The sequence below is a fragment of the Ruditapes philippinarum genome, unplaced genomic scaffold (genome assembly GCF_026571515.1).
Source record: "Ruditapes philippinarum isolate M1 unplaced genomic scaffold, ASM2657151v2 ctg5802_1_1_1_1, whole genome shotgun sequence".
Classification (NCBI taxonomy): domain Eukaryota; kingdom Metazoa; phylum Mollusca; class Bivalvia; order Venerida; family Veneridae; genus Ruditapes; species Ruditapes philippinarum.
The window spans coordinates 39,437-49,069 of record NW_026858068.1 but is presented as its reverse complement, the minus strand read 5'-3'; positions in this window follow the sequence as shown (position 1 = coordinate 49,069).

Below are 9,633 nucleotides of genomic sequence, written 5' to 3'. Positions count from 1 at the left end.
GTCACTAACTCCATATTAATTTGACTATTCAAATCATATATTAAAATCATTCCAGAGAGTGGCTGTAGGCCGTAAAGCGTCTTAAAGTCCTAATTGACGTCTTTTTACAGTTGACGATATTGCAGAATCACAGTTGGGTGCAGCTTCGAGTGACAGGACCAGGCGCCTTAACCAAGGGCAAGCTGCAGCTGCTAACACTAAGCAGCCAATGCTAGGGCTTCCTCTGAGATACCTGAACAGAGGTATAAATCCAGGTCAACATGACCAAGCTGACCAACATCTTCGAACCGCCCTGTGTCTAGAATGCCCGAACCTGGTTCAGCCCCTAGGCAACTTCACAATCTAGGAGCTGAACTAGTCAAGACGTCCGTGCTCAAGCAGCAAGAGCTTTATCATCCGAGGACAACATTACAGATGCACCTCAGCGCACTAGCCGAAACAACATACAATGTAAGCGACCACAGGTTTCTAAGTGCCAAATTTTATTAGGGAACTTGGCATCAATACGTCTGATAGTGACTGATAGTGAAAATATAATTATGATGTAGGTAAGGAAACAAAAATACAAAGTTTTCATATTATGTGTTGAGATTATCCTTCAATATTAGCGTAACTGTTCTTCGATAATCGTTCCCCACTTTGTCGCAAATGTCTAATATTCACGCTCTTCTAATGCCTTTCAGGTCGGTCGAAAAGAAAAAAATCTACCGTTTACACAAACATTTTGAAAACAACAAATATTGAAAATGTTGATAAAGTTGTTTGTGTTAGTTATTTTTTCTACAGAGAAATACAGAGAATTTATAGTGAAATAAAAGCAACGTTGAAAGTTAAGATAACTTTCGTTTTGACGGTTTTTGCACGCTCCGTTTGGGGTTGAATTTTTACATCACGTAAACAACACTCCAAACGTCTGTACACCGTTTATGACTGAATAATAGATGTCTATCTGCTTTATGTATGAGAACAGCACGCTTACCAAAAATGAGTAATCTATCACATGCAGGGTTGTTTTCACAATGAGAATAACTTCATACATCTATAGTTTCTAAAGCATGTAAATACCATTGTTTTAATGATATTATTCTAAAAAGTAAATCAACGGATGGAGTTCTTTTCTAAAAGGTCGAAAAGATTGACATGAATCAAATGTGTAAATTCTTGACGATTTTGGACAAAAGACTGGTTAACTGTTAAATTATATACTCCAAGTAAAAACTTGCAAACAAATAATTTGCTACTTCTGTGATGTGTCATGTAGCTGTGTAAGTTTCACATTCCAAATATTAAATGTCTATGATGACATGATTATTTTTCCCAGTTGCTTTGCTTTGTAAGTTTGCTAGACTTAAAATCAGCTGTATAAGAATGTGTGATTATGTCATTACTGGTACAAAAAACCTCGCAAGATCTATAAACCAAAATATTTATAACAGTCTAGTGTCCGTTGAGCCATAAAAGTCTTCCAAAAATAAAAGTCATGCTATTTAATTAATGTGCTGGTTTTATTTTTAAGATTTTAAAATCTGTTCAAGCTTTCTTTTTAACGTATTTTACAACTTAATTTTCTATAATCACACCACTTTTAACATGGCAAGTATCATAACGAAATGGTGAAATAATTATTTTTATTCAGTTTAACATCTTAATCAATCCGAATTATATTGAAAATAGCACTTATGTTGGTTGACTAAGCGCTGTATACGAGTTTAAAAATGATGAATTAATTTTTCCTTTAATATAAACAGTCACACAAAAGGATATTATTGCCAGGAGTCCTCTGTTGGTTCCTTTCAATATAATATAAGTTTCAGGATATATAGCCTTATGTATAATACCCGGTTGTTATTGCATGCGGTCATGGTCAAAGTCACTGTTTAGTTTATTAAAAACATAAATAGGTTTCTAGAGAATAACAAGAGTTAAAAATGAAGTATTGTTATCAAACTTTGTGTATAAAACAATTTAATGTGGACATCGTTGTTGGGATTGTTTTTTGGGTCAAGGTCACCGTTACTAAAATAGAAAAAAAAGGTTTTCGAATGATAACTAGAGTAAGCAATGATATATTATTTTTACATTGGTATTTAGTGAAAAATTGGAGACATTGTTTGAACTACTTTTAAATTAAGGTTGCTAGGGGGAGGGGTATTGATACAATTTAAAAAAGAGTTCTAGTAATAAGTGGTAACTATTATGTAAAAAAGAAAAACAAAAAACGAAGCAATCTTAGTGCAGTATATTTCAACCCGTTTTGACATTTATTCTTTGAGTTATATTGGTCAGGTAAGGATATGTTAAGCAAACTGTGAGAAGTAAGGCAACAATTTCCTAAACTGGGGATAGTATCGATTAATTATTTCCTTTACGGCGATTGAAGTATATTTTTGATACATTTTTAAAAGGAACGACGTGTTCTGATTTCATGTTTTTGATGGTGTTTTTATTGTTTCGTCCAGATTTACTATGCTACGTAAATCCTATACCCCAGACTTAAAAGACAAATCGTTTTACAGTATTATTGTTTCAGTAAAATTTGTCATATTTGTAATTTTTTCTTGCCGACCTGTAATTCAAGTTTTGTTGGAATGAAGTGAAATAGATATAAATTTTAAGTATTATTACGACCGCTCATATAGAATTTGAAAATATGTTGCATTATGTCAATGTTGATTTGTATAGTAAAAAGTAATTCTGAACCAAAAATAGCTGGGCAATATATGTTATATAAGACATCTTTAAAAGTAATGAGCCATTTAAATAAGTCATTGCAAACATGATCTTCCTTATTATTCTTTACGTTTAAAAATTAAGTTCAATTTCATTATATATCTATTAATGAGCAATTGTCCTTCTTAAAGCTTTCAGTTGTTTAAAGCAGCTGACCTCCAGAAGATAGCAGAAAAATGGCTAATATTTCAAAATCCCCCACTCAAAATCACTATATAGTTGAAAGAAATCGAAATGACACTTCAAAAAGTTAATAAATGTTTTTTTGTATTTTAACATTATTGCTCTGGAAAAAAACTGTTCGCTTTTCCACCAACGGGAAATACCTTCTTTTATTTTACCACGGAATCCTTTCATCCGGGTTTTTTTCTAGTATCACGTGATCGTACAGGACAATATCGCGACCTGTGCTCCGGAAGGCACGGAATCCGGGATTTTATCAAACATATAGGGATACGAATAACTGCTTTTGTATTTATATTTTTTGTAATTCATGGCACTAAAAATGTAATTGATTAATTATTTCATATATTTGACAACAAATTCACCGATTTTACAGTTAGCTTGAAATATGATACGGGCCTACTCAATGACGAACATTGATAAACGATCCCGGGCATACCGGAAACCGGGATTTTTCCGCACCACTGTTGTGACACATGACCGTGTTAAATGAATTATCTTTTCCTATTTATATATTGGCTACTGTGTTAGTAACGTAGTAGAGTATGGAAAATAAAAACCCGATATATTAACGCTTTTGTTAACATTCGTTCTTGAATTAAGGTGACAATAATGATGTAATTATACAATAAACCTAACTAGATCAGTATTTACTGTTTATTTGAAATTTTATTTCATTTTTTTTTTCATTTTACCATCTGTAGGTCAGTGGCTTTAACATATCTATCGCTTGCATAGACACAAAAGTATTATTGCGCATTTTTCCTGCAATTGTATCTGCTCATTTACATTCCAAGCCCGCAGATTTCTTATCTATTTCTCGTACATTTTATCATGGTCTTCTTCTTTACTGAGTACACCGTTTTGTATAAGAGAATGTATGTTGTAAGTTATATGAAATAACTATAAAAAATAAAAATTTACATTTTTCTCTCGATACCTTGTTTTAGCGGCCCATTCGTTTAATACGGAGAAATGTTAACCTATGACATGTTTACTGGACGGCTGTATGCTTTAACCTATGACATGTTTACTTGACGGTTGTGTGCTTTAACCTATGACATGTTTACTTGACGGTTGTATGTTTTAGCCTATGGCATGTTTATTTGACGGTCGTATGCTTTAACCTATGGTATGTTTACTTGACGGTTGTATGCTTTAACCTATGACATGTTTACTTGACGGTTTTATGTTTTAACCTATGACATGTTTACTTGACGGTTGTATGTTTTAACATATGGCATGTTTACTTGACGGATGTATGATCTTGGTTCAATGATCAAGGAAGTTAAACCTAATTCTTATGTGTCTCAATACCAATAAATGACGAAATGTTTAACATGCTGAAGATAAAAAATAAACATACTTAAAACGAAAAAAATTCACTTTGTTTTTTTTGTCTTCATCACCGCTACTTTATTCGGTACTACGTATACGAGATATGTCCGAAAAAAAAATGCGTAGACTTTTCTCAAAGAATTGAGAATTAAAAAAAATTATCTTCTGTTTTTAATGTATACCTCATCGATATATACCATAAAGATATTAATAGGATTGAAGATCGCCGTGTCACACGGCTTAGTTTTGCCATGATAGTAAAAGCAAACCGGGGCAATCCAAAACATATCCATGTCTATTCATCAATAAATGCTTCAGATTATATTTTTGGTTGGCAGATTCTTTTAATTTTTGCCAAAATATGAATCGACATTCTATTGACGTCACTGTTAATAACACAAATGATATTACTGAATGTTATATAACTGAATGTAAGTTGATGAAATTCCATTAGTCTTTTAAATTTGTGAATTTTTTAACATTTAAAAAATAGCAATACTGGACCAATGCTAACATAAAATCCATTTCTGTTTAACAAACCAGTTAGCTTTTGAGCGAAAACGATATTTATATGCACAAACATTGTCAAATAAAAAAGAGGCCATTTAAATATATATATATTGTACATCAATAATAATATGTATATAATGGAGTTGATTTAATTGCACAACATTATGAGGGTAATATTTCTTGTAAAAAGGGAGTCTGTGGCCGAAATGTTAAGGTGTTGTCTGCGAACCACCTGCCCGTCTGCGTTGTTGACTCGAATACCAACAAAGACAGTGGATTATTCCATATGATAAAGCTATCAAGCTACCTGACGGGACGCCGGCGATTTTACTCTGGTGCGTGTCCGCATATCACGTAAGTTCACTCGCAGTTTGAAATAGGTCAAATATAGCTGAGAAGTCGCTCTAGGTCTTTCACACTTACGTAGTTAAATAATTTTGCAATAAATAATTGTCGTGCATCTTATGCTTATCGCTGTATACAATTATGTATTATTCCAGTCGAACCAGTCAAACTAGTAACAGACGTTCTGTTTATACAAAGGCCAACATAGCAAAATATATTTCTTTCTAAATAAATACCGCAAAACTATATATAACACGTTTTAAACACAAGTAAATAAAGGTTTAAAAAAACAGATTTAAAAGATAAAGGATTACATGAATTATTTGTGTAGCGTTTAATTGTTAGTAAGAACTTGTCAATCATGTTATCGGGTTTAAGTGATACAACTTTTCCTTAACTATTTATTCAAAAATTGGATGCACTCTCATCTGTTTTATTTTCATTTTTTTTCAGGATTACGATTTTTGATAACATCTTGACTTACGTGATATTATCGAAAAATATAATAAAGATCGAACATGTCAACTACAATAAAATCATGAGAAATATATAAGGCACTCTCAGAATTTACTTTTAACTATTTTCTTGTTATCTTTAAACGTTTTATTAGACGCCGCGTGGACGCGGCGGCTGGTAAATACGCATTCGGTCATTCAGAAATGGGGGACATTTTAGTTTTGCTTTTTATCATAAAAAAAAATGATTAATGTATTTATTTTACATTGTTTTCGAATTCTCTAATAAAAGAAGCTTTTCTGATGTTCAACATGGCTTCGAGCTTTAATAAGGAATCAAAATATCAAAATAAACTTTGAACTTAAGTGATATTGTCATGTTTGAATGTAATATTTTCTTTTATTTTCATATTTTTTATGAACCCTACAAATAAGGTGTCAAAGGGCTAGTCTACATTCTAATGACAGGAACCAAAGTTGGACAGAGAACCCGAGATCAATATATAATTCATCGAAGTTCCTATACTAACCGTAATGCGATTTCCAATCAATTGTAACCTCCTTTATATTTAAGAGTAATTTTAGATGGAACATCTGCAATTCACAACAAACACGAATAAGTTTAAACTTACATTTTAATGTAAAAAAGGACTGATTTAAAGATTTTAAATTCAGTGTACAAACGTCTTATAATGCCTCAGTCGGAGAACGTTTCTGTACTAGGCTAGGTGGAATTTGGTTTGTTTACGCGATTAATACAAATATTAATTTTGCTTCGAGCAGACCTTTTAATCCTTGTAGCAACAGACAAACATTGGTTTATTCAGAATTTCAGACATGGCATAACAGAGAATTTATGCACTAGGCTCTCTTTTTTCACAAAAAAAAATGCAACTTAATTATTAAACAACCAGCATATACCAAGAACATGAAGAAAAAATGATTAGTGCTTCGGATATTCAACTGCAAATAGAACAATAATCAAGGTTAATTTTGTACATTGCTTGTGACTCTTCACATCATTATACTTGTTTGTCCTGATAGATTAGGAGAACTTCATGCTCATTCCGTTTATCTAACCCTCACCCGCACCCACCCCCCCCCCCAAAAAAAAAAAAAAAAAAAAAAAAAGAAAGAAAGGAAAATATAAAAAACACAACAACAACAACAAAAATGTATAATTTTTAATGCAAATAAAACTTCCATAAAACTTGAAGTCCGCATAAAAATAAAATATCTTGCAAATATAATAGCTAGATCATAAAGAAATGTATTTGTCACACATATATGTTGATTTAAATGTCTTATGTTTTACTGTTTTGTAATCCATCAGGAAATAAAAGTGACAGACACATTTATAATTATATCTGCTTGTTTTACTATATTCCGATATTCTCTCTTTTCATAGCCTTGTTGTCGTCTATTATTCCCTATTTGAACGTGTCTTTATTGTCTCATTGCATCATAGATATAGTATGATATATTTCACTCAAAACACTTTCCTTAAACAACATGAACAATTAAATTGTTTGAAACGCCAATTAAGTATTCGTATTTAGACCTTTTTACAATACATTTTTTCCATAATAACGAATGTTGCATTTCGTGCATGCGCATTCTGCGTAGGGCAAAAACGCAATAATGATGACTACCGTACGTAACTTTAAGGCATTAATAGACGTGATTCCATATTATGTCGACCAAAGAAAAGTAATTTTGGGGTAAGTACTCTTAAAACGTGAATTGATATTTATAACAGATTTAAGACAATATTCGGGATTAATAAGTTAATGGTCAAAAAGCGCATACGAAAGTCGTACTGGTTACGGTATCATTAGACGACTTTTTAATCAGTAATTCAAATTGCTAAAATTTTATTTCCCCTGTATTACATAATATTTCACAATTTGTATTGTACACTTCCTTGGCCAGGCGGTATATGTCAAACAGAATGACACGCAACCGTGTGTTTGTTTCCAACTTGTTAACCGGGACATTTTAGTGCCATGACATAGTTGGGCACGTACAATTATGAAAATCATTATTTAAGTAATGTTTACATATACCAATCTCATCAATGTCTATTGATTTTGTGAAGTGACAAATAGTGTGATGTGCATTAAAAAGTAGCATGTATTACGAGGAACCGGATAAAATGTATGTTATTTCAATTCCCACTATCCATCTTAACTTCTCAAGATTTTGAAGAAAACTATATTTATGATAATTATATTAATGTGACTTAAATAAATTGAACCCCAAAAATGTATTATCACCTGTTCTGACTTTTTTCAGAATGATAATCGAATTCGATATTATAATATGTATTGAAATTTCTTAGTTTTTGTATTAATTATTTCAGCAACAATAAGTTGACTTTTATTTGCTAATAGATATATTTCCACACTTTCTTAAAATAATTATCTCAATTTCAGGTCCGTGATCGTAAGGGGAAAATCTTAAACACTTATCTTGTTCATGCCTTTTTTATGGCAATCTTGGCCACAAAGCCATAAAGGTATCTTTTCTTTTTTTATTAAAAGCTTTTTATATAATTTTCTACCCTTTACCTTAAACTTAGCCGATATTGTCTTTGAACTTCTACTATATTTTTATGTAGTGTGATGCTCTTTTTTCCCTACCCAGATTGCGAGTGCGCGAGAAAGTACAACGTCCGATCGATTTTTCATGGCACCGGACAGCGTCGTAAAAAGGTCTATGATATGATTTATCAAAAGGTGTATAGGAGGATAGTGTGTTTTGTTTCATTTTGTAAACCAAGTAAATGTACGTATATTTTATTATTATTTGGAATCATTCATGACAAGATGAAAAAAATACAATATTCCTATCGAAATATTTGTATTTTGATTAATTGAGTTACATTAATTGACATGTGATATGTTTGTCTCTTTGATACTATTATTTATTTACTATTTTTAAGTGTGTGTCTTTGGAGTATCTTTTGTGGTCGTACCTAAATCTCTGCATTCAGGATTTAGACTATCGTCATTCTTTTCTGATATGTTGATCACGCTGAAATAATATCAACATTTATATGTTAAACAACATGGTTATTTAAATTTAACATGCTTGAATTATTATAACGGGTCAATGCTGTATGGTCATATCATCATTTTTCTAAATCACGTGTCTAAAATAATGTGCAGAAATAAAATGACAGACGAGTGATTGTTTTGATAGGCGTTGTTGATTGCTTTTAATTTACCAGAAGGATTGGAGTTTCGGTGGCACAAAAATCAATAATCGGCACCAACTTTTCCTTCCTCTTCCATTATGAATAACGGTTATTCATTACAAAACGGGACAATTCTAGACGAACTCTTATAATAATGATGATGGTTGAATGTCAAAACTATTTCCCCGATGTATCACCACTCATCATTTGGAACTATTGCAGAAGGCAGATTAGCTATATTATACATTTCATAACAAGACAATTTTAAACTCTTTCATAAAATCACCATTAGACATGTGTTTTATAGAGATAAAGCTAGTTATGGTTATATTTATAAAGAAAGGTCTTATAATGTTTAGTTTGTTTTTGTCTAATAGTTTCCATTCATAGAGAATATAAAATTGTAAGAAAGAAGAAAGAGATAAATTGTATACTACCTTTTTAACTAAAGGTTCTTTTACGTTGTCTTGTGTTTTGTCCTCTCCTGCTACCGCTTGATTGTCTATGAATAAACAAAAATAAGTAAACCAGTATGCAAATCTAATAATTTTCCATATGATCCATAAGATATATGTCTACAAATTTTATTGTAACGCTTCTTGTATTGTCAATCGTATTAGATTGGTACTTTTATGTTTAGAGTAATAACGTTTACTTTGAGCTTCAACTATATTTTCCTTTTAAAATTCAGATATAAGTGACCAGACGATTCATTTGATGCCCCCTTTAATTAATTGCTGTAAGAAACTTGATCATGTATTGCATTGTCTTATCATGTGTGTTTTCTACATATATGACATTATGTTGTAACCAATATTTGCATGTACACTGATATTTTATGAAATAAATTGATTTACAAATTATCTTCATAGC